This window comes from Saccopteryx leptura, chromosome 5, assembly GCF_036850995.1.
Source record: "Saccopteryx leptura isolate mSacLep1 chromosome 5, mSacLep1_pri_phased_curated, whole genome shotgun sequence".
In the NCBI taxonomy this organism is placed as follows: Eukaryota; Metazoa; Chordata; class Mammalia; order Chiroptera; family Emballonuridae; genus Saccopteryx; species Saccopteryx leptura.
Genome location: NC_089507.1, coordinates 152526643 through 152553156, shown reverse-complemented (window position 1 = coordinate 152553156; position 26514 = coordinate 152526643). Strand labels below are relative to the sequence as shown.

Below are 26514 nucleotides of genomic sequence, written 5' to 3'. Positions count from 1 at the left end.
TTGTTTTGTTCATTTACTTTCCTATTGCTTTTTCAATTCAGTAATTAGCAACATTTTTATAGAAGAGACAAGGAACAAGTTAGTGGGTTGGAAATCCAGGAAAATGGTCAGAGGCGTGAACTGTAGAGCAAACACTGTGCATGGTTCAGATGTGGCGCAGTTATATAAAGAGGAGCTCACGTGTGATCTCAGCCTTTCTGTTTTATTCTTTCCACGCGCTCTCAGTTGCTGGTGTAGCTACCTGCATAAATAAGGATGTGGAAACAACTCCTCTTGCTTATTACATGCTACCCAGAAGTTTGCTGGGATCCTTCTTTCAAAACGCCAGGTAATCACAGATTTAGAAGAGGCCTTCTGGTACCCTGTCCGGTGCTTTCATCCGGATTGGACAGGTATCTGCTGCCCTCACCTCACCCACACAGGTCCTGGGTTTCAGCTCCCGCTATTTGATGAGAGTACCTGCCTCCTTTGGATTAGAGCAGAAAAAAATTTGAACTTCTTATCAAGTTTGACATCTGACCTTTAAGCGTCATTTCTGTTGACAATGAAGTAACTGCCCCTAATGTATATACACAAACATGGCATCTTTCTTTGGGCTCTTGGTAGTTGCCACTTTTTGGTTCTGCCTTCCGGAGCTATGGAAACAGCATTAGGGAGTCTATTATTCACATTGTGACAGTTCATATTCTTGAAATAAGCAATTGTTTATCCCTTATTTAATTATCCAGGCTATTTGACATAAAATCTAGAGGAATACATTTATCATAAAAACCGTGATATGACTGAGAAAATCCAATTTATTTCATAAGTTTAAGTGTGTTTCCAAAGGCTGCGTTGTCGCTGTACCTTTAGGGTCTTCCCAGTGCCAATAGCATCTTTTAACTAAGATGGCAGCACATTTTTCAACATAATGAATAATTGCTGTCTGAAACCTGTGTAAGCATGTTTAGATAATACACATTACCTAATTGTGTGACAAGATACAGGATTTCTGATGCATCAATCAACTGAATGTTATGTAGATCCAGATTGAATCACTAAGTATTTAGGCATATATATATATATATATTATTAGGCATATTATATATATAATATTAATTGCATTATTTATATTATTATATAATAATATACACATATATTATGATATATAATATTAATTGTGATATTTAGGCATATATATGCCTAAATATTATATATATTAATATGTTAATTAATATATATAATATTGCCATTAGTGACATTAGATGTAAAGGACATTCTTCTAAGAAGTTAATATTGTGAATTTTAATGAAATTAGAAATTTTTGGATCATAGGAATGGTGCCTTTATCTCTAATTTTCTAATTCCTAGCACAGTATAAGCAGGTATTTTTTGAGTGGTTGTCTAATTAATTATTATCACAGATGAGTGAGTCATAAACTTTTTGATCCCCAGATGCCTTAACATTCTGAAAAATTATTGAGGACCCTAAAGAACTTTTATTAAGTTTATATTCATTGATATTTATCATATTAGAAATTAAAACCCAGAAATTTTAGAAATATTTGTTTACCTTTTTTTTTTCTGAAGCTGGAAACGCGGAGGCAGTCAGACAGACTCCCGCATGCGCCCAATCGGGATCCACCCGGCACGCCCACCAGGGGGCGATGCTCTGCCCATCCGGGGCGTCGCTCTGTCACGACCAGAGCCACTCTAGCGCCTGGGGCAGAGGCCAAGGAGCCATCCCCAGGGCCCGGGCCATCTTTTGCTCCAGTGGAGCCTCGGCTGCGGGAGGGGAAGAGAAAGACAGAGAGGAAGGAAAGGGGGAGGGGTGGAGAAGCATATGGGCGCCTCTCCTGTGTGCCCTGGCATGAAATCGAACCCGGGACTTCTGCACGCCAGGCCGATTCTCTACCACTGAGCCAACCGGCCAGGGCCACTTTTTTTTTTTTATGTATTTTTCTGAAGTTGGAAACGGGGAGGCAGTCAGACATTTAAAACAACCAATAATAGACCTATTATGGGTTGACATGAATAGTATATTTTAATGGAAATTATACTTCCAAAAGAAAAAGAATTCAATGAAATGTTGATATCATTTGTATTTACATGGCTGGCTTTAGTAGAACGTCTTTGTCGTTCTGTTTGAACTAAACTGAAGAAAATCCAGTCTTCCGTGAACATGAGGTTAGAAAAGGGAGGAGTGCTTTAATGATCGCTAATTTCAGATGTTCTTCTTCAATACTAACTGAAACTAGGCGAGTGATAGACACTACAGATAAGAATGTGGAGTGTGCAGCTGTATCATTGAGCTTTCTGTTCTCTTCTTACATTAAAATCATTGGTTTAGACCAGCAATTTTCAATCTTTTTCACCTCATGTTCCACATAAACTTCCTTAAATTCTGTGACACACCAAAAAATGTATTTTTTGCCGATCTGACAAAAAAGAAAGAAAGAAATAATTTTTATTCTTTCAGAGAGGACGGCTATTGTTGTGTTTGGCTGTTGTCATTTTTTTATTTGACAATCTAAGGGAAAGAGGTTCATGCCCCTGACTAAATAGTCAACTCTTGAATGTTTTAACGTTTTTTTACAACACACGGGTTGAAAATCGCTGGTCTAGACTACAGTTTAAATGGATCTTGGACCCTTGTCTGGTTTGGAATGGACTGCATCCGTGGTGTGCTGAGTTATGGAGATCATCAAAATGTGATCGATTGCTTGTATAATATCAGCAAAGTCATGTGCATTAATATGAACATCTATCTCAGCAGATGAGTCGTTAAATATTGGGAAGCTGTCAAGCTCACAGTGGTGGACACAAGTTTACCAAAATTCTAATTTTTCGCTTGAAAGCTCCAATTTTATCATTGGCAATAAATATAATGAGTTGTTTTTATTGAAGTGACAGGCTCACTTTGTTCACTTTGGAGGAAAGGTCTGCCAGACACCCAAGTCGGAGTAACCACAGTTTGTCTATTAGCCGTTCTTTCTAGCGATGCATGCGAAACACGGCCATCTCGGCTCTTACAGGGCCACACAACGCCCTTCCTTTTCACATTCTGCACAAAGCGAAAGGCTTCGCGTGTGACCTCAGGTCTTCACGCGGAAGAGGGAAGCATGCCCATGCAGTGGTTGAGATTTGAACGTGCATAAGGAAATGCCAATGACTGCGGTGTGATGCCATACCCTTGGTTGTGCTGAAGTTCCCATACTTTTATCCAGTTGTTTTTTTTTAACCATTATACAAATAGCAATGCAGTGAAAAATTAATAAAAAGATAATTTAATGCCATAAAAGTGATTGTGACTTTGCAAACCCTTTGAAAGGGTCTAGGACCCTTGTGGTCCTGGGACCACACTTTGAGAACTGGTGGTGTGAGTTGTTTCTAGAACTAGTACTTTGATGCCCTTGTGAAAGATCCTTTTAATGTCCAAGGTATTTATAATTAAAATAAAAATAATGAAGATGTGTTTTGGTTAAGTACATAAAGAATTGTCTTAAAATTTAAGTTCTTGCCTGACCTGTGGTGGCGCAATGGATAAAGCATTGACCTGGAACCCCGAGGTCTCCGGTTTGCAACCCAGGACTTGCCCCATCAAGGCACATACCAGCCCCCCCCCCCCTTTGTCTCCTCTCTCTAAAATAAATAAAACCTTTAAACATAAACTTAACTTCCTTAAAATAGCTTGATTTCTAATCAGCTTTTCCGATGTAGATGTATTATAAGTATTTCCAAATGTAGATGGAATGTGCACATGGTAATATCATTGTACCATCCTGTGAATGCACGAGCTACGCAATGTATTTTTTCTTTCTACAAATTTTAGTCTTTATACTTTTTTAACTAAGCCATTTATCTTCTGTGGTTAATCAAGCTCAGCCAGGCTTTCCCTGGGAGAGACAGGTAAGAAGGAGAAGGGGCTTGGAGGAGGGGTGCAGCCCTGAGGGGCCCTCTCTAAACCTCGTGCCCTCGACCCTGTTCCCGGCCGGATGTCAGCTCAGAGGAGAGGTGCTTTTTGTAGGAGGCCTCTTTGTAGGAGTGTTTAAAGGTGATGCTTAACCATAGTCCCTTCCCTTCTTCCCTCAAACCTACTTTTAAAATTTAAAAAGATAGAAATAAGTATCAACACCAAGGTAATATAAGTAACTGTTGTTAGAAGAGCTGTGTAGAATTGGAGACTGTGACCTGGATCTCTCTCCAGCCCTTAGGCTCCTGTCATATTCACACATGCTCAGAAACTCGACTAGTTAGAGCTGCTCCCAAAAGTACTTCCGTGAGGAGGCCAAGAATGCGTGCACACTCTGGGTGGGCAGGCCGCAGACCGGGCGTAGGCACGCAACATGTGCTTGAGTCCATCATCCTGTGGGGCAGGGTGGAGGACGGGGAGATGGTGCCAGTTAGCAGGCTGTCTTGATCCGAGCGAAAGTTTCTCCCCATAATGGAAGGACGAGGAGTGGGCAGTGGACTTTTGTTCCCTTAACTGATCAGGCTTCCTGACTTCCTGACGAAACCTCTTGCCGGCGAGGGGAGAGAGGAGTCTGGGTGTGTCAGGCCCTGATCACAGGGCCGTTCTAATCATACCTGCCAGTCCTGTCACATGTCCTCTTGTCAGCCGTGGCAGGTTAGCCTTTGCTTCCAGAAAGCTCTGAAATCTGTCAGAAGACCAGGCTAAAAATTCACTCTCTTCTCTCTCCTACCTGAAGTTTTACCTAATTGGGTTGATAATTAAAAGTCATAAGAAGTTAAGTAACGAGCTCAAATGATAGAAACTAAGCCAACTATTACAGGTCAGCGACTTTATAATGGCCCAAATTTAAATTCCCATTATTAAAGTCTCAGGGAGAAGTTGACATCATAAAATTCAAATCCTTTGCCCTTTTAGTTTAAAGTTCAATTACATCAAAATAAAAAAGGAATCACGAGTTCACCAAAGGTGAGGCCCAGAGGTTGCTCCCCCTGGTTTCTGCTGTCTTGGCAGAGCGGCTCATGTAGTGCCGGGCACAGCAGGGCCCTTCAGCAGGGCACACCGTTCCCTGGAGCAGCTTAGCTTCTTTAGCAGATCCGAAGTTAAATCAATCCCTCTGCAAGTTTTTCTTGCATCCTATTATTTTTTTTTTAACTCTGAAAGAACAATAGAAAAAATAAAATTATATCAGCATTCACTTCAGAGTCATATAATTTAGAAACATGAGAAAATCACTGGCCCTGAGACAGGCAAGTGGAACACTGTTTTTAGAGTCCTGCTCTTTGTTGCATCCAAACACACTTTCCTAGAGCACTGGGTGGCATAGAGGTGGCTCGTGGTGTGACGGGCAGGGGAGGAGATGGGCAAACCTTACTGGGTATGGCTTTGCCGGGTATCAAGTCAAGCCGAACTGGAGATTGGTTAAGAAAGGTTAAATAATGGTATACGTTCACCATGGAAGAAGGAAGACATTTCTGTTCTTACTTTCTCCACAGGCCTGATTTATTTTACTGTTTACCTGTCCCTGTCTGTAGTCACCATGCCTTCCTAATTTCTATCTCCCCACTTAAGCCCCGTGTCCCTCCCAGTTGAGTATCTCGGTGGCCGCTGTCACTGCCATTTTGTTATGAAATTCCACTTTTCTCAGAAGCCCATTTCCTGGGGAGGCTTGACGCTCATGCCATCTTTGATTTGGCTGAAAACCACCCTTAGGAGATCTCTCAACTGAAATCACTATGGATGGTTTTTGAAACCTGTGCCCCCCAAGACCTAGAGGGGACTACTGCCTCTGCTTGGTGCTCGTCCCTGAATTTCTTGTTTGTGTTACTTTCATGGGAACAAAAATGTTTCTATCATATCTTTGGGGTTTGATTGGGAAAGAGCAATAAATAACATTCCATCTTCCCAAGTTAGAGTCAGTTAAGGGAGAGAGGGTCAACTAGATGGAAATCAACATAGCTTCACTGTTGGCAGAATAGGCGTGGTGACCATGGCTTGGTTCTGTTCCCCATATCAACCTTTCTCATGTGCTCCCTGCATCAGATCTACAGACCGCGCTGCTGAGCACATGGCCAGGCCTACTGAGCATGCGTGCTTTCTCAGAAGGGCTCCTTCCCAACCTGATTCCCATTCGTGGAACCCAGGGGGATGGCCTCTGGATCAGTCCTGCCTGACAGAACTATATAATGTGAACCCAGGCTTGGAATTTGAAATTTTCTAGTAACCACATTTTTTAAAAGTAAAACAAAGTAGGTGAAATTATCATAAATGTTATCATTTCAACATCTAATCAATATAAAATGGATTAAGATCCTTCTTCCCTTTTTCATTTACTTCTTGAAATCCAGTGTGTACTTACAGTACATAGCAGTCCAGACTAGTTACATTTCAGACGCTCAGTAGTCATATGAGTGTATAGGACACACATGCTTCCGGGAGACCCAAGTCTGGGCCTGACCTACCCATGTTTTCTGCTGGAGGGACAAGACAATAGGAAGAGCATGCTCTCATTGTCATGCAAATCCCAACAAGGCAGAGAAGGACTAGGCACACAGAATCAGTTTCTTCTCCTCACATCACCAAATGTCATTCCTCCTCTTTCCAAAGAGTGACAGGGTAGAGAGGAAAGCAGAACTTACCTTCTTGGGGCCCAGAGGGGAACTTCTGTCTTATGGGCCAAGGTAAGAACTCCAGAAGAGGAGAAAATGGTTCTTCCCACGTATCTCAGGCTAACAATAAATGATCAAACTTTACCATCACCCACAGAAATCACTGCCCAGACTATGTAATAATGGTATAAGAGCTGCCATTTATTATTCACTCTTACCTACTGGCCGCTGGCTCGACACTTTGCCTTATCTCTGGTAATCATCATAACAGCTCTGCAGCATACGTATTCAACTCCATTTCGGAGTTGAATAAACTGAAGGGTAGAGGTTAAGTTATTTGTTCAAAATCAGAAGCAAGTTGGTGGCTGAGCCAGAATTTCAATCCTAGTCTTACCTGCCCAGTGTTATAGGTCTCGGTGAATGGCAATCCTTTTCTTCCTTAGATAGAAGCCCACTGTTTTTTGAGCTAACCTATTAATTTTGGGGGTACATTCATTTGTTATCTTACATGTATTTCACATCTGCCTCTTTGACCTGTCCTCCTTTCTGTAACAACAGAGAAATAGAGGCACTTCCTCCTCACCATGACTGCTCTTTAATAATGGAGTTAATCCATGGATCCTCCCCCCCCAGACTTCTCATCTGCATTTCTTCCTTATTCCTAAATAACCTGCATTTCTTTCTTATTTCTAAATAACTTGCTTCCTGTGTGTTTTAATTCTAACCACCTTCTCTTTGACACAATTTCTCCTTAAAAGAAAAAAAAATCCCTCCATGTATTAGTTTTCTAGTTGTAGCTACTTACCACAAACCTAATGGCTTAAACAACACAAATTTGTTATCTTACACTTCCATAGGTTAGAGGTCACCAGGGGTTCCACGGGGCTATAATCAAGGTGTAGGTGGGGCTGCATGGCTTTCTGGAGCCTGGGCGGGGGGTGCAAGCTGGCTGCCTGCCTTTCCCAGGGTCTAGAAGCCACACTCATTCCTTGCTCAGCTCCTTTCCTGCACCCTCGACGCTGACCGCGTTCCTTCTTTCTGACCCTTCCCTCTTCATGTCTTTCTTTCCAATCAAAGCCAGAGAAGGCTCTCACGGTCAAGGATTCAAGTGATGAGATTGGCAGCTATGTAGATAGTTCCTCATCTCGGGGCCCACACCATCAATGTCATCTGCAAAGCCTCTTTGCCATGTAAGATTTCAGGGATTAGGCTGCATGCATCTCTGAGACCCATAGTTCTGCCCACCTCCACTCTTACATGGAATAAGGTTTTAGAGACTTTATAGGCTTTCCAGGGTCTTTATTAATAAGATTTTATACCAATCCTAAAGTTAAAACCAAAATGGAGAAATGGTAAAAATCATGGAAAAATTTTAAACTCGGAGCTGAAATCTACTGTCATAATACATATATAATTTTGTTTAATCTATAAATAAATGGGATTTTAGTTTATCCTGAGGTATCACATTTTTATTTTAAAATCAAATAAACTACATGCTTCTCTAATTCTAATTACTGGTGTGTGTGTGTGCTCATGTCCACGTTGGTCTTTATGTGTAATTATTAGAGCAGTGAAGATTTTTTGGTCATGAATTTTTGAATTGGAAGGCTGTATATTTAACCCACATGTGTCATAGACGACACTGCATTTCTGAAGCTGCTATTCTTAAGTGGAAAGTGGCATACTCATATATTTTTGTAAGGATTTAATTTCTTGGAGCAATTTCAGGTCACAGCAAAAGGGAGAGGACAGTACAGAGATTTCCCACATGCCTCCTGGCCCTTTAACAGGCATAGACTCCCTGTCGTCACATGTACCTCACAGAGGGGACACTTGTTACAGTTGAGGAACCTGTGTTGATTGGCACATCACAGTCGGCAAAACCCTGTACTTTACCATAGGGGTTCACTCCTGGTGTTGTACATTCTGTGGACGTGGACACATGTAGAATGACATGTATTCATGTATCCATCATTGTCATGGCATTCCAAGTATTTTTGCTGCCCTAAAAATCCTTTGTGCTCTGTCCACCCTCATGCCTGTTCACCCAAACACCTGGCAACCACTCATCGTTTCATTGTCCCTATAGTATTGTCTGTTCCAGAATGTCACATAGTTGAGATTGTACACTTATGTGGTCTTTTGAGTTGGCTTTTTTCACTTAGTAACATGCATTTAAGGTTACTCCATGTCTTTTTATGGCTTGATAGCTCATTTCTTTTTAGTGAAGAATAATTGGCCTGACCTGTGGTAGTGCAGTGGATCAAATGTTGATCTGGAATGCTGAGGTTGCCGGTTCAAAACCCTAGGCTTGCCTGGTCAAGGCACATATAGGAGTTGATGTTTCCCGCTCCCCCTTCTCTCTCTCTCTCTCTCTCTCTCTCTCTCTCTTCTCTAAAATGAATAAATAAATAAAAATAATTTAAAAAAAAGAATAATCGTCCGTTGTCTGGGTGGACCACAGATTATTTACCTATTCATCTACTAAAGGACGTCTTGGTCACTTCCAAGTTTTGGCAATTATGAACCAAGCTGCTCTAAACCTTTTCGTGGCAGTTTCCACGTGGACATAAGTTTTCAGCTCCTTTGGGTAAACACCATGGAGCACAGTGGCTCTGTTGTGTGGTTTTCTATGACCACCAAACTGCAGTGGTACCGTTCTGCATTCTCGGCAGCAGTGAGTGAAAGTTCTGGTTGCTCCACATCCTTGCCAGAATTGGATGCTGTTACTGTTTCAGATTTTGGTTGCTCTAATGGTTCTAATAGGTGTGTGGTGGTATTCATTGTTGTTTTAATTTGCATTTCACTGAGGATATATGATGTGGAGTGTTGTCCTGGCGACAGTGAACTACTCAGAGACCAGAGGGACCAAGGGGAGGCAGCGGTCCCGGTCTGCAGACTGAAGGACTGAAGCCCCGTCCCCAGCCTTACTCAGATGTTTATTAGCCAGTACAAATAACTCAAGGGAGCAGACAGCAGAAGTTTTCAAGATGTGAAGTAAAGGGCAAGCAATATGCTGACTCCTGATCTCTGTTCTGAGAGCCTGAACATTTCTTGTTGCTGAATCTGTTCCTGCTGTTTTGCTGTTTCCAGTGAGGGTCAGAGAGGCCCCTGGACTCTGGTCCTCTCAGGGCGTTCACCCTAGGGTGCCTGGCTATCATTGATTGTTACCCTAACTGCAAGTCTTCACAGCACATTCCCACAGAGCACCTTTACATATGCTCGACAACTGTGTATCTATCTTCTTTGGGGAGATATGTTAAGACCTTTGGTTCATTTTTTTAATCAAGTTGTTTAGTTTTTCAATTGTTTTTTTTTTTTATTTTATTTTTATTTTATTTATTCATTTTAGAAAGGAGAGAGAGATAGAGAGAGAAGGGGGGGAGGAGCAGGAAGCATCAACTCCCATATGTGCCTTGACCAGGCAAGCCCAGGGTTTCGAACCAGCGACCTCAGCATTTCCAGGTCGATGCTTTATCCACTGCGCCACCACAGGTCAGGCTAGTTTTTCAATTGTTTTAAGAGTTCTTTGTATATTTTGTGAAGTGTCTTTTAAAAATATTTTCTCCCAGTTTGTGGCTTATCTCATTCTGTTGATATTATCTTTCACAGAGCAAACCTTTTTTTTTTTTTTAAAGATTGTAGTTATTGATTTGAAGGAGTCAGGGGGCAAGAAGTATTTGCTTCACTCTAGCTGTTCATTGGTTGCTTGTCATATGTGCCTTGACCAGGCAAGTCCAGGGTTTCGAACCCGTGATCTCAGCATTCCAGATCAGTGCTCTATCTTCTGCGCCACCATGGGTCAGGCAGAGTAGACGCTTTTAATTTTAATGAAGTTAGCCACTATTTATTTCTTTCATGGGTTGTGACGTTGGTTTTGTACCTCAAAGCTCATTCCATATCCAAGGTCATCTAGATTTTCTCTGGTGTAATCTTCTAGGCGTTTTACAGTTTTGTGTTTTGAATTGAGGTCTTTGGTACATTTTGAGTTAATTTTTGTGAAAGGTTACGATCTGTGTCCAGATGAAGATGATGTTGATAATGATGATTATTTTACATGTGGAAGTCCAGCTGTTCTAGTACCAATTTATATGGGGGCGTACTCATAGGTCCCTCCCCCCAATTTATATGGGGGCGTACTCATAGGTCCCTCCCCCCAATTTATATGGGGGCGTACTCATATGTCCCTCCCCCAATTTATATGGGGCGTACTCATAGGTCCCTCCCCCAATTTATATGGGGGCGTACTCATATGTCCCTCCCCCAATTTATATGGGGCATACTCATATGTTCCTCCCCCCAATTTATATGGGAGCGTACTCATAGGTCCCTCCCCCAATTTATATGGGGGTGTACTCATATGTCCCTCCCCAATTTATATGGGGGCGTACTCATATGTCCCTCCCCCCAATTTATATGGGGGCGTACTCATATGTCCCTCCCCCAATTTATATGGGGGCATACTCATAGGTTCCTCCCCCCAATTTATATGGGGGTGTACTCATATGTCCCTCTCCCCAATTTATATGGGGGCATACTCATGTCCCTCCCCCCAATTCTATGGTGTTCATTTCTGAAATCTTATACTCATAATAAACTTGACTATGAAGATGTTTTAATGTTTATTCAGTGCTATAAAATCACTAAATGTTAACTCAGTTTTTTTTTTAATCTATAAGTGTTTTGCCCAATTATCTTTGGTTTTGGTGTAGTCATAATTTGACTTTTTTTATTCTAAACTGAAGGAGATTCATTGACAACAAATACGTTCAGAAAATATGTAAGCATCTTTGCTATTTCTAGATGTTTTAAACTAGCAAAAGACTACCAAGCTCCTCACCTTTGAGAAGTTCGTAGTTGTTTGGGGACAGATGTATGCATGCAGCTCAAATGAATATAACCTGATACGAGAAGTGCCATTTAAGGGTATTAATAAATACCATGTGCATTTATGATGCAGAGGGAGATATAATCAGTAATCTTTATTGAATGCCTTCTGTGTTCCAGGCATATACTTATTCATGATCCCTCATAATGATTTCTTCAGGGTTTTAGCACGTGTATACCCCTCTTGTCTGACTTCCCGCCAGCCTGTGTGTATTACTATAGCTGGAAACTTGCCCTTCTTTTGGTTCTCGAATGCCTTTGCTTTGAGGAACACTTTCTTTTGTTTTCCAAGGTGAGAGTTTGGTGTGATAAGCATATCCTGTCTTGACAAAAATGCAAAATCCAGGAGCTCAGGAGATAAGCACAGAAGAGCAGATCGAAAAAGGAATCATTTTCCCCAACATAACTGTGAGAGGCACAGAATAAATGGGCAGAGAGAACACCTGAAGGGTAGAAAATAGTTTTTGAAATAGTATAACATAATTTATTCATAAACAAAAGATAGACAGTCCTGAGAAAAACGACCTTTCGTTGTAAGTCTCCAAAGAAAAGCAGGCTCCCTGTCAAAGGGTTCATGTGGTATTTACGCCTCCAGAGTTCTCTGTCCTCTTGCCCTCTTCCTGTTTACTGCAAGTAAAAACTCTGTACAGTCCTGTGAAGTCGACCTGATTTTCCTGTTTGGCTTAAAATCTTCTTCAAATATGCATCATTGGTTAATTTGTTCAGTCAAGGAACAAATGTTTATTGAGTGCTAGGGAAGACAGCCCCTCTGATGGCCTGTAACGATCCCGCTTTCCCGCATTTGATCCCTGGTGTCTTCCCTCCTCAAGAGTGGCTGCACCTACTGATCGACCCCCAGAACAGGGTGCAGCAACAAGGATGGGCCGCCACTTACAAAGCCGGGCTTGAAGGACTGTGGCCTCTTTCACGGGTGCGCTCTCACTCTCTCGGGGATCACTCTTGGGGAGTTTAGCTTCCTGTTGTGCAGAGTCTCATGTGACAAGAGAGCAAGGCTGTTAATCCCCATATGAGTAAGCATGGAAGTGGAACTCCTTATCCCTGTCATCGGAGGGAACCGCAGTCCCGGCCGGTGGCTTTATTGCAACCTCCCGAGAGCCCTTCATCCAGAGACACCAACCTACGCCACGTCAGGGTCATGATTCATGGAAACCGTAAGGTAATAAATGCTTTAAGCTTCTACATTGGGGTAAGTTGTTGTACAACAGTGGAAAAGCAGTATCGGTGCCTACTGTGTATCAAGGATTGTTCTCAGTGCTAGGTATATGGCACAACCAAGATAGACCACCATCTCTAACCCTGGAGACCATATTCTAGGGAAAGGGGGGGACTGGACAAGAAACAGAAATGACCGCGGTTAGACATGTGATGTGGTAATAAATACAAATGAAAAGTAAACCTGAGAAGGACTTGGGTGCAGGACAGCTGGACCTTTGTAACCTAAACACAATGGTCAGAGGAGCCCTTGCTGAGAAAGACATCCCAGTGTAAGGCAGTGGCAAGCTGCTCGTCAGCAAAGGTATACAGACTAGAAAGGCAGACATCCACTGGGCAGGCAGCACGCGGGACTGAGGAACGGCAAGAAGCCAGGGTGGTGAACTGGAATGCTCCGGGCTCTCAGAAGCTTGCTTTCCACGCTTTCCCTTGCCTGAGAAATTGGGCTGCAAAAGCCCATCTGGGGTGATCATGATCATTGGGCTGACTGGCAAGCTGGAAGCTCATTCTCTGTTTGTGCCTGGAAAATTATTGCAAATTGGCTAAGATAGTAATTTAGTATGAGAGACTGAAAATTGCCGAAAGGACCATGTGCGCAGCCCCATCGTAAATGCTAATGCCTCTGCCCCCAAGGAGGTGTCTGGTGCTGTGTCTACAGCCCTCGAAGGCCTCATCATTAACATGTGCAAGGAGGAGGACCTTACCTTCCTGTGAAGTGTGTGCGCTCCAGACTCACAGCGGTGGACATCTTGGGGAAGGCGGAGGAGTTAATAAGCAATCTCAGAATAATGGCAGCAAACACCAAAGCATATTTGAACATGGAACAGGCAGTGGGGAAAAGGAGTGTGAAAACCTCCCCACTGAACACTCTCTGGCCGGCAGACTTCATGGTGCTAAGATGTTTATTGCTCAGCTATAAATCCTCAGTGGCCAGGGCTGACACTCTGGAATCAGTTGAGCTACTGGCTGCAGGAGGAGAAGAGGGAGAGAAGGGGGGGGGCGGGAGGGAGGAGACAAGCAGATGTGTGACCTGACTGGTAATCGAACCCAGACGTCCATGTGCCGGGCCGGAGCTCTATCTACTGAGCTACCGGCCAGGGCCTATATTAGTTTCTAATTCACATCCAGCCAGATAGAGAGTTCCCCACAAACACCAAACAGGAACTCTAAGCTTTATGCTGATTAAATCGCCCCTGGACCAGTCTCCGTGGCCCCTGGTGTGCCTGGCACTGATTAGCATTGGGGTGGATTACCCGAACTAATGACTGGGGAGAGGGATGAGACGCCAGGAGTGGTCTGTCTCTCTCAGGACCAAACCCTGGAGCAGCGCCGGGTCCTTCCACATGGCATGATCAGCTCTGAGTGGGTGTAAGGAAGACAACCACAGTTTCTGGAGCACAGGCCATGAATAACTGTCGTAAGGATTAACCAAAGTAGTACGTGTAAAGATCTTGGTGCAAGTAGGTCCTCAGGATTGGTTGGTTCCCCTGCCTTTCTTTTGTCTCTCTTCCTGTGCTGTCATTACCTTTAAGGTAAAAAAAAAAGTGACATTTGGACTCCTTTCAGCTCAAAATCTAGCAACAGTTTCATTAGGTTTTTAAGGATACTAAGTAGTTTTAAGTGTTAGGATTAGATCTGGAGTTTCATATTTGCACTTGGTTTTGGTTTCAATTCAGTGGGTCTGCCTAAAATGATCTAATAGCAACAGTTTGTATTGGGTAGCACATGCACGCACGTGGTCTGGGAGGCTTTTACGTGGACAGTGTGAACAGGTGCTCTCAGACTTGGTTAAACCTGTCTATGTGCACCACAGCGACCGACGGAGGTATTCAGTACTGACTGCGGTGACATTCCGTCTTGTTCTGAACATTTGTCACATCCCTCTTATTAAGATAAAGGTGACTTTCAAACTATTGGAAAGCGTAGGAAGGTGTTAGCTTCTGACAAAAAGTCAAAGGGCTTTTTGTCAAAAAGATAGGGCTATTTGTACTCTGCTAAGGAATAATAGTCATCCCGTGGTCACACTGCAAGGCAGAGGCGAAGAGAGAGTGGCCCCCATGTCCTGCATCCTAATTTTTATTGTGTTAGCAACTGATAGTTTAAACAACAGAGCAGGATGATAACAGCGATTTGTTTTTGTTACGTATAGAACAGAATGTGACAAAGCTTGCATTATTTTTGTATTTGAATATCTAATTTTAGTAAAGCAATTTTTTAGAACTCAATTATTTTTTGTTACATAATATTTAAGGCACTATTTCATAATATGCTATTATGTATTTGTAATTCTAAAACCGTGATTAAAATGCTCCATTACTAATAACCAAGACTGAATGAGGTGTGCGCCCTGCTGTGATGGCCTCGTGATCTAGCAGGGGAAGCAGACACGGACAGGGAGCACGCATGCACGGACTGGGAGCACACACACACGGACAGGGAGCACCCACCATGGGCAGGGAGCTCGCACGCACGGACGGTGAGCACCTACCCACAGTCAGGGAGCATGCACGCATGGACCGGGAGCACTCACCCACGGTCAGGGAGCCACATGCATGGACGGGGAGCACGCACGCACAGGCAGGGAGCACGCATGGAGAGGGAGCATGCATGCATGGGTGGGGAGCACGCACGGAGAGGGAGCATGCACGGAGAGGGAGCATGCATGCACAGGTGGGGAGCACGCACGGAGAGGGAGCATGCATGCACGGGCGGGGAGCACGTACGCATGGACAGGGAGCATGCACGGTTTCATGGCAGCGGAGGGAGGCCAGACGTCATGCTGTTGGTGAGACAGAGAGTAGTTTCTTTCCTAAGGAAGACTGTTAAATCTGACTTAGATAACTCGCTACCCCGTTTGTATTGCCAATGTTGGTTGGCCCTCGCAAGCAGCATAGTCATGGGGCAGGTGTGTTAGAAACTGAGTGCCAGCTCCTGTAATTCAAGTGTTGTGATTGTCATTAAAAACAAACAGGAAGGACACTGGACTACCGGTTAAAATAGAAAACGTCAGCATGTATCTCACCACAGTAAGGGTTTCTGGTTCCACGACACTTTTGCTTGCTCCTAATATCTGCACATACGTGTCTGTGTCTACCGTGATATGACTGAGGGTTGATATGTAATGGATTTCTGGTTGAGGGCCTTGGACAGAAAAGTTTGGATGCTGCTGGGTCAGCCACAGCAGGCATCTGGGAGGCGGGTACAAGGCAGCACACTGGTGTCCTTCGGATCCTTTACATGTATTGTTTATATCCCAGATTGCCGACTTCTTTCAACTGCCCCCTTCCCCCACTGTCACCCCTGCAACCTGTCTAGACCTCTCAACCAGTGACTTCCTTACTGTCCCTCAGCCCTCAGTCCCAGGAGCCACCTCTGGCCACATCCCATATTCACCAACTGGCCAGTTGGCCAAGTTGCTTGGAAGCTTCAAGTCCTGAGCACTTGCAAATAATGTGTCACGCACTTCCGTTGCCATTAGAATTAACCAAGAGAAACTTCTGCAAAATAGAGGTTTCTTCCCTCCAATTCCAACCCCACAGATTGAGTCCGTAAATCTAACAAGGGCTCCGGAATTTGCATTTGTGCTTAGTTGATTTCAATACAGGTGATGTAAAATCTAAATCAAAAGAATCACACCCCTGGAAAGCAGCGCTCTGAAGCAGTGGACTGGAAACTGTTTTACTCATGTGCCTCAGAGAATCTAAAACGCCCTGGCCACCTTCTCACACCCAGATCTCTTTGGGCCCCTACAACAAGTGCTGCAGACAGCAGTTTGCAAACAACAGGAGTATACTGCTGTCATTTCTGCAGGATCAAGGTGCCAGCACAGTGACCTCTTGCAAGGACTTTCGTCCTGGTTTACAGCTAGCCAGTGCCTTCCTGCTGTGCCCACATGTGGTGGAAGGAGTGAGGGATCCCTGAGCCTCTGTAAGGCATGGCTCTCATGGGCGACGGCTCCACCTCCCCGAGGTCCCACGTGCCAGTCCATCACCTTTGGGAATTGGTATCAACATAAGCATGGGGGAGGGGGAGCAACATTCAGACCATAGCACTATCTAAAATTTTTTTATCATGATTTTAAATGGTTACAAAGGGTGGGGAAAGGAGAGACAGACAGACTCCTGCATGAGCCCGACTGGGATCCACCTAGCATACCCACTAGCAGACACTATGCTCTGCCCACCTGGGGCATTGCTCCGCTGCAACCAGAGCCATTCTAGCACCTGGGGCAGAGACCATAGAGCCATCCTCAGTGCCCGGGCCATCTTTGCTCCAATAGAGCCTTGGCTGTGGGAGGGGAAGAGAGAGATAGAAAGGAGAGGGGGAGGGGTGGAGAAGCCGATGGGCGCTTCTCCTGTGTGCCCTGGCCGGGAATCGAACCTGGGACTTCCATGATTTCCAATATTTTAAGTATTGACAAAGTGAAGCTGTTACGTGGCTCTACCTGTGTCTAGGGCAGTCTATGGGAACATGGCGATTTGGTAGATCCCACCGTCTCTTTAGGACAAGGACACCTTTGGCAGTTAGAAAGGGCGCGTCTTCCCTCTTTTTGCTTTGTTTCTTTTGTCGAGGAGAAATAAAGCCAGGCTCCAGTCAATTCAGTGATGACTGTTGCAGTGGGGAAGAGAGTCCATGTAAACTGAGTCTGGCTTTGTTGAAACAAAAGGCGGGGGACTATCAACGCCAGGTGTGCTGAAGGGAAGGCCCTGACGGGCATTAAAGGGGGGTAGGGTGCTGGTCCCTGTACTGGGCCGTCTGGGATCTGGGTCGTTACCTGACATGCCTCAGGAAGACAGACCTCTTGGGTCTTTCTGATGGGAGATGTGCACTTTGGCGCAAGGCACTCACCTTTCAAAGAGACAAATGGCTTCTGGGTCCTTGAGGGGACAGTTCTGGGTGACTGAAGATTTACATCTCAAAGGGTCAGAGAAAGGGTTTGTAACTGCAGGCTTCCTAAGGTGTCTGCCCTGAGAGGGTACAGGGGCTTCTTGGCCTCTCACCAGGTTCGGGCTCAGAACAGAGTCCATTTCCTGGCAGTGTTTGGGCTTGTTTTTTTTTAAGAGGGACTGTGGCCATGTTAATGGCCTTTGACTGCTAGAAGTCACCCTAGGATTTGGTCTGGTCTCTTAGTGAAAGTGTTTGGACAGAGTTGTTTTGTGCTGAGAGTTTTCACAGTTAAGTTTAATGTAATTTTTACCATAATGAGGTACTTTTAAGCTTAAAAGTCTTGTTTCTCTGTGTCAAAAACAATTCCATATGTAGAAGTTAGCATGTAAAGTTTTTCTTATGACCAAAGCCTGACCTGTGGTGGTGCAGTGGATAAAGCGTCGACCTGGAAATGCTGAGGTCGCCTGTTCGAAACCCTGGGCTTGCCTGGTCAAGGCACATATGGGAGTTGATGCTTCCTGCTCCTCCCCCCTTCTCTCTCTCTCCTTTCTAAAAAATGAATAAATAAATAAAAAAATTAAAAAAAAATTTTTTTCTTATGACCATGGGGCTCTAATATATTATAACTCTGCATTGAGTTAGTGTTTGAATTATTGCATTATACATTAGATCAGAACAACACAGATGCATTAAAAATTTTGATAAGTAGTATTAATTATAAAAATAAAATTATATTTAAAATGTACATCTTAATGAGGTGAGTAGGGCTCTGAACATCACTTTTAATTAGTTTATGTGTCCTTGGCTGACGATTACTTATTGCTAGATTGAGATTGCATTCAACATCGATTCTTTCCAATTTGCATTTTTAGAGATATGAATATTTAAAAGCTTTGTTCACATAAGTGGATGGGGGAGGAGTTTTGTCAGAGTGGTGCCACTCAGTGCTTTGAATGCCCTCCGTGCTATCAGCCAAAAATCACGCAGTGATCTATTGTTAAAAGTGATTTTTAATGATTTATCTGCTGACAACTCGATTAGATTCTTCATACATTTTGTTGGAAGTACAGAATTGAAAACTGTGTGACGCATAAAGAAGTCTGCCGTCCGTTGTTATTGGCCTCTCACACACCGGTGTTGTGGCTGTCTCTTGGTTGGTATTCTGCAGCCTTTCAGATTCCAGGGTGGGGTATCCAAGTCGGATTCAGGAAGAGTGGGGGGGCAGGTTTTTCCTATGGAAGAGGAAGCGGGCCTATTGTGCAGGGGGCATGGAGGGAGAACCAACTTGACACCCTGACTTCTGGTGTGTTCTCTAGAACATCAGTTTTAGAAAAGGGTCTTTAGTTGAAAATGTGGAAGCCAGTTCCCTTAAAACCACCTGCATATTTGTGGCCTTGGAAAAGTTTCTGTGTGAAGGTGGCATGCATACCCCAGGTTCGAAGACCAGCATCGTAAAGGAGAAGGTGTAGTTTCCCAGCGTGCATCGCGGTGACCCCAGCCCTCCTTCGCACTGGTCTCCTGCGGGACCGTTCCTTGCCTGCACGTGCACAGACCTTCCATGCACTACCAGGGCTTTCCTTCCCGGAAGAACCATGGCTTTGAAGTGGGATGGGGAAGAGAGTCTGACTTTGCTTGATGGTGAGATTGAGGATATTCTGACCGGGGATATTCTGATCTCTTTGAAAAACTATCCTTTTTCTTTCCCCAAATACAGTGTGAGTTGTTGCTCTGTAGCCACTCCTCCACACCCTGGAGGCTCCGAGGAGGGAGCCCATTTCAGGTGGGAGTGTGTTACATCCCTTGGGAGCTTCTAAACCAGGGGCCAGGAACCTATGGCTCGCGAGCCAGATGTGGCTCTTTTGATGGCTGCATCTGGCTCACAGACAAATTTTTAATAAAAATAATAATAACGTTAAAAATATAAAACATTTTCATGTATTACAATCCATTCATTTCCTACCGCTCATGTTCATGGTTGCGGGTGGCTGGAGCCAATCAACAGCTGTCCTCCAGGACAACACCAAATTTTCATTGAATAATGTGTAATGTACATGGGTCGTTGTATGGCTCTTATGAAATTACATTTTAAAATATGTGGTGTTCATGGCTCTCTCAGCCAAAAAGGTTCCCGACCCCTGATCTAAACGGTTGAGAGTCAGCCACAGAACATTCTCTTCCATACAAGCCTTTGTTTAAGTCCACATGCTGCTCTGCCTGCCCAAACCTCGCCCCACCCGCCTTCCCCGTGAATACTTGCTGTCAGGTCCCAATGTGGATGCCCCCGCCTTTTTAAAAGCTTGCTTGCCTAAGATAGACATTTTCTGGGTGCAACCACATAATTTATACTTCTCCCTGTAAGAATGTTCTTTGTGTTTGGCTTTCCCATTAGGATGTATATTTTTCAAAGGCAGGGATTGTGTCTTATTTTTCCCGTGTACCCCTGGTGCCAGGGCCCCCTGGCATGTGGTGAGGGTTGAAGTGTTTGTGCTTGAAGGAGGGAAAGATGAAAAAGCAGTGTGAGGTTTCAAATGGAAACCAATCAAGCGCATATCTGCCCATCCTTTATTAGTCAGATTTTTTTTTTTTTTTACAGGGACAGAGAGGAGTCAGAGAGAGGGATAGATAGGGACAGACAGACAGGAACGGAGAGAGATAAGAAGCATCAATCATCAGTTTCTTGTTGTGACACCTTAGTTGTTCATTGATTGCTTTCTCATCTGTGCCTTGACCGTGGGCTTTCAGCAGACCGAGTGACCCCTGCTCAGCGACCTTGGGTCCAAGCTGGTGAGCTTTCTTTGCTCAACCCAGATGAGCTCGTGCTCAAGCTGGCGACCTCAGTGTCTCGAACCTGGGTCTTCCACATCCCAGTCCGACGCTCTATCCACTGCGCCACCACCTGGTCAGGCTATTAGTCAGATATTTTTCAATCCCTCAAATTATCTGTGATGTTAAAAATATGTGACTAGAGTAATCTTTGTTCCTGATTGTTCCATTGTTCTGTTGTTGCTGTAAGCAGTGTAAACAGCACGCAGACCCAGGTTTCCCACCTGTCTCTGTGAGTAAGAACTGGCTGTTCTTATCTCACTTGCCATTTCCAAAATTATCAGCATTATCAAAGTCGCGCCATGTTCATTTTAAAAGAGGACAGAAAAAGTATCTGCCTGGCCAGATGCATCAGCTCTGGAGTGCTAGCCCATGATGAAAATCATCCTGGTGGATTTGAAGTCAAGCCATTACCCGAAAACGATCACACTGATTGTGTCACCCCTCTTCTTCAGCCCCTGTCGTTCACGCATCCCTGGCTGACGGTGATAAAGGGCGGTCCCATCAGCCTGGCGTGCGGCCTCCCTGTGGTCACCGCGGCTTCCGTCCCCTCCTCCCCTGCCCTGGCCTTTGCTTGTCCTCTGCTCCCCAGCCACGCTTGCGGGGTCCCTGCTAGCTCCTTTGACCTGGTGACCTTCTGGAATTCCCTAGTCCGGATGCCTGCCCACTCCTAGGACATTAAGAAGCCGCCTCCTTCAGCAGATCCGCTCCTCACGCCCCAGCCGTTGGCTCCATCCGGACAATTGTGCCTTTCGAGACCCTTTGCAGCGTCTCACGTTTACTCTGTTGCAGTTTTATGATGATTGAGCTGCTCTGTGATGTCTTTTATCTCTCCCTGTTTCCAGCCCAGCGCTGACAGACCCGGGGGCAGAGGCCTGATGTAATTTTGTCTGTGTCACCAGCACCCAGCCTCAGGCAGATGTGCAGCCTCCGCTCAGTGAATGTAGAACGCATGGATCTAAGCGGGAAGGTGTTGCTTCGTTCATGTCCTTGCGCCTCTTTCTGTATGACTTCTGTTTACCACAGCCTGGTGTGGTCCTGATGGCATACATTTGGTCTCAGTTGTTTTAAGTCCTTTCAGGTGTCCTTTTGCAATATTAGTCTTGTAGGGCCCTCTTACAGGGACGGGCTGTGGCAGTCACCGGCAAATTGGAGCGTTTCGGCACATTCTGGCCACAAGTTTCTAGGGACATGTTGAGAACATGTTATTTCATTGCACTTTGAGAGGTTCTTTTTCCTCTGTGCGTTGCTCAGAGTTGTTCAGTAACTTGGCAGCTGCTCTGTTTGTCTGGAATGTGCTCGACATTGAATAGGTGCTATCAATGCAGAGATTTGAAAAGCGCAGTTTCTGCCCAGAAGGGTCTGGTTGAGGAGTGAGGGAGTTGCGCAGATAAGCAGGCAATCTGAATGCAGTGTGAGGCACTCTTCCATACAGGGGAGCCCAGGGCACATTAGGGAGGTACCGAGTGATGGGGACCTGGGAGAGATGGTGTTGCAGACAGACGGCTTCCGGAGAGTGAACTCCGAACTGATTCTGGAAGGACAGGAGGAGGGAGGCTTGAAAAAGAGTGGCATTGTTTTTGTTTTTTTCCAGGAATCTGTAGTTCATCTATTTCTTTGGAATAAGGCCCTCCTGCAATGTGTTTTTAAATGGGAACCGAGGACAACATTCGCATGTAATTGTCCTCGCTGTGCGGGTCCCTTCAGTGACTGTGGACTTGACCTGGTGCTCAGGACCACTTATGGTCTACTCTCAGTTTATCTTTCCAACCACAGGTATAGCTTGTTAATATTACCCATCAGGGGGGTGGTAAACTATGGCCCTCAGATCAAGTTCGGCCGCTGCCTGTTCTCATACAGTCCTTAGCTAAGACTGGTTTTTAGATCTTTGTAAAGGATTGTGAAAACTAACTGACCAACTAAACAAGAGAATATGTTCTAGAGACCTGCAGAGACTCGCACTGTCCCCGGGGCCCTCTCCACTGAGCTCTGTCTGCGCTGAAGTGCTTGCACTCTCAGTGTCCCACCTCTGCGGTCTGCCTTTGCTGTTTGGTCTTTTTAACATGTTGTCATCCACTCTACTTTGAACAAACTGGGCATTTATTATGCATGAGCCACCATTCTGGGTTCTGCGAATATAACGGTGACAGACAGTAAGCACATAGAAGCTCAGTATGTCAGTTGTGAAGATGAAAAAACCATGCCAGTTCTGGAGGAAGTCCTGAGGGCAGCACAGGGACCAGCCATGAGGATTCCTGGAAGAGCACTTCAGTCAGAGGGACCAGCAGTGGAATGGCGCTGAGGGATGCAGGGAGGCCGGCATGCTTGGGGTGCAGTGACGGTGTGAGAAGGGGGCGGGTAGGATTAGACAGGCGGGTGAGCAGGTCCTGGAGGGCCTGATAGGGCATCTGGACTGGGTTTTATTCTTCCTGAATTAGGAAGCCATTAAATAGATGGGAGTAGAGGAGAGATGTGATCAGATTTATGCTTTCACAATATTGCTGTGCTACTAGGTAAGGCTGGAGTATCCGGTTAACCCCAGAATCTCAGTGGTTTAACAGCAAAAGTTCTTATTCCCTCACGCTCCCTTTCTGATGAGGGATGGCAGTGAGCTCTGTGGCACAGAGTTGTTAGGGTCTGGGCTGATGGACGCTCCACCCCCTGGGACCTGCACCCTCCTCAGTGGCCATGGCTGGGACAGGAGGGAGACTGGGTATGTGGGTTGTTTACTGTGTCGACTCAGAAATGACACGTCACTTCTGTTCTGATTTTAGAGGAACGTGGCTCATCCCAGCTGTAAGGGGCTTGGCAAAGGCAGTGGAGTCCGTGGGAGGCTTGTGTTTGGTGGTTCCCACTCTCTCTGCTAGTCAGGGGCCAGTTGGAGCCCTTGCAGTACCCAAGAGGTAACATGGCATGGAGTGGAGCGGCATCAGTGGAGATGGTGGGAATTGGGCAGAGTCTGGATATATCTTGAGGGAGACCCAGGAGGATTTGCAGATGTCATGGATGGCTCCTTAATTTTTTCCACTTTCCACCATCTTATCTCCTATATTAAATGTGATTTCTTTGAGCCTGGTTCATATTTTTAACTCATTTTTCTAAAGGGCCTGGAATATCGATGTTCATTACTTATTAACTGAGTAATAGAATAATTTAGCCACTTATCTTTCAAAATCCATATTTGAATAGCAATTGCAAATTGCTGTCAGGGTATAGTTTTCAAAAATCTTTGATTGGTTATTATAGTAATGGTGTGTATGAATGACATGTTCATTCTGTGGGCTTCAAAACAACCCCCAAACAAACAAAACAACCAAGAAGGCTAAGACTAAAGGTACCTTATGCCTACTAGGGTTAGTGGAGAAATTGCTGTTTTCCACTCTGGTGCATTTTTTCAATCTTATTCTTTTACTTCATGCTTGTTTCATCACAGAATAAGACAAAGAAAATAAGTCTACTAGCTGTAAATTCAGTGTTAAACTTATACTTCTTTTTTTTTTTTAATTAAGTGAAAGCAGGGGAGGCAGAGAGACAGACTCCCGCATTCGCCCCTACCGGGATCCACACAGCATGCCCCCATGGGGCTATGCCCTGCCCATCTGAAGTGTTGCTCTGTCGCTCAGCAACCAAGCTATTTTTAGCACCTGAGTTGAGGCCATGGAGCTATCCTCAGCACCTAGGGCCAACTTGCTTCAGCCAATCAAGCCATGGCTGCAGGAGTTCAGAGGAGGAGAAGGGGGAGGGGTGGAGAAGCAGATGATCACTTCTCCTGTGTGTCCTGACCAGGAATTGAACCCAGGACATCCACACAGGCCAATGCTTTACCACTGAGTCAACCAGCCAGAGCCTAAACTTAAACTTCTTAAACTCATCATGTAGTCTTTCAGCAAAATTGAAGAAGTGAAAAACTTAAATGCTCTGTTAAATGCAAAGAATGACCAGTGAAATAAAAGCCCTTGCATCTTTTATTATAATATTTTTCTGCACCTTAGAGGTCCCAACTCTCTCAGGAAAAATAACTTAGCGTTGCTCTATATTCTTGATAAATGTCAAGTTATTGAGTTATTTTGAAATACCATTAAAAATAAGAGAAAAAAATCTTTTTTGATGATACTGGTGAGGAGGTCAAAATATACTGCTCACAAAAATTTCTGGATATTTTATAGCTTCATATGAAGTGACAAAAATATCCCCTAATTTTTGTGAGCAGTATATTTAAACTTTGAAAATACTTGCTTCTCATGGCCAACAGCAAGTTCTGTGAAAGCACAGAGCTCAGTATGGACCTAGACTCAGTAATGCTGAGGAGACAGGGTCTACATGTGTGAAGGGGGTGGATTAGGTGCTTAGATGTTGGAGCAGAGGGCTTGCCAATGGACTGGCTGTCGAGGCTGAAGAAACAGATGAGTCCCTGATATCTCGGCATTGAAACACGACTAGAAATTTGCCTTGCATAGAAGAGAGAGAGGAGTGTCTCACTGAGACAAGATATATAACAACACCAGCGAATAATGAGAAGTCTGTGCATCTGGAGCTCAGGGTGTGGGTTACAATTATACTGTGAGGCTAGAGCGTTAGCTTGGGGCCAGCTTCTGAAAGCCCTTCAGAACCATGCTAAGGAATCTGGGAAGCTTAAAAGAGGTTTTCCTAAAAGGGAATTACATCACAGATCTATTCGGAAGATAAAAAACTAACAGGTGGGAGATGGCCTATATATTATATCAGTTGGTCAAATTGCAATCCAGCTTCTACTTATGGAGCATGGTTTGCAGATTGCTTTGCATAGTAGCTCATTTAATTTCTTACCAACCCTTCCAGGGGTGGCTGACAGTGGCAAGTTAAATTTTGGGCAACGGGGATTGCCGGGGGACCTATCCAAGGGCAGAGAGACTGTTGTTTCTCCCAGAACCCTGCGTCCTGCACATGTGAATGGCCTGCCCTGTCTCCACTTTCTTGCCAGGGTGTTGTTGAAACTCTTCCCTACCCCATAATAAGCTAGGAGAATGTAAACATTTAGCCAGCTGGTATAGCCAAATAATTCCCCAAGCCCCATAGTTCTTGGGGGGACAAATACAAGTGAATAGCAAGGAAGGGTTCCTTACACTATAATGTCATCTGTCCTTGCTTTTGTCAGCATTCAGCCTGTGTGCATTTTTTCATGCACCCTGACCCAAGTGGACACTGTCCGATGTGGTGGCAGAGGGCTCTGAATTCTGGCTGTTGCTCTTCCCACTCACATGATGAACCCCAGCATTTCACTTAACCCACTGGGGCGCCATCTGTCCGTCTACATAATGGGGGAAGCAGGGAGGTCTGTTGAACTAAACATAAATTTCTAGTATCTTGCATTTCTCAGTCACAGAAAGGAACAGTTTGGGTGGAAAAAGACAATAGCATAACTAATACTTGGCAGTCGTTGGGTTTATAGCTTCTGGTTTTTGTCTTATGCCTGGGTGGTTGAGGGCGGCAGTCTGGTAAGAAATGGAGCTGCAGAATTTGTTTTGAAGCTGCATTTGCAAAACAAAACACTTAGTTACAAGCCATTTGGAAATGGCACTTTCCCAAAGATACCTTTCACCAATATCTACATGAGATTACGGAAATGTTAGCCATCGTCTGCATTATAAAATATTGAGTCAAGTGAGTTGAAGAGAACTGAATGGAAATTGAGGGTTGGGAGAGAGGCGCCACTCCTGCTGCTGAGCATCAATGCTGGTGCTTACTCTTCAGAATAATCAGACGTTCAATGACCCATTTAAAGAAACTTTTATAGGACTATAAGATTTTGTCTTAGGACTCTTTATCTGTTGTTCTTTTTAAAAATCAACCGAAAGTCCTTCTAAGGTTGTAGTAATTGTGCTTTGGTAGTTGACCAAAGGCTAAATTTCAATATCCAACTCAGCACAGATCAACAGGTATGCATAATGGCTCAGAGGTGTCTGGTGCCTGGTGCCATTTCAAAGTGGGTTACGTTTAGACTTAATTTTGTATTCTTGAGGCCAAGTGTTCTTAATAATTTAATATTTTTAGAAGAATATAACCCCTGCATACCTAACAAAGTGGGTGTCACCTATCAGAATTCAGTGAATACTTGTTGAGCAAATGAGTGACTACAGCATTATTAGA

General features: G+C 44.5%; 1 protein-coding gene across 1 annotated transcript in view; it reads left to right on the top strand.

Annotated features, from left to right (window-relative positions):
- The window catches only part of NBAS (NBAS subunit of NRZ tethering complex), a 358469-nt gene that overhangs the window by 271671 nt on the left and 60284 nt on the right, over positions 1-26514 (top strand). The gene's annotated exons all lie outside the window — the stretch shown is intronic.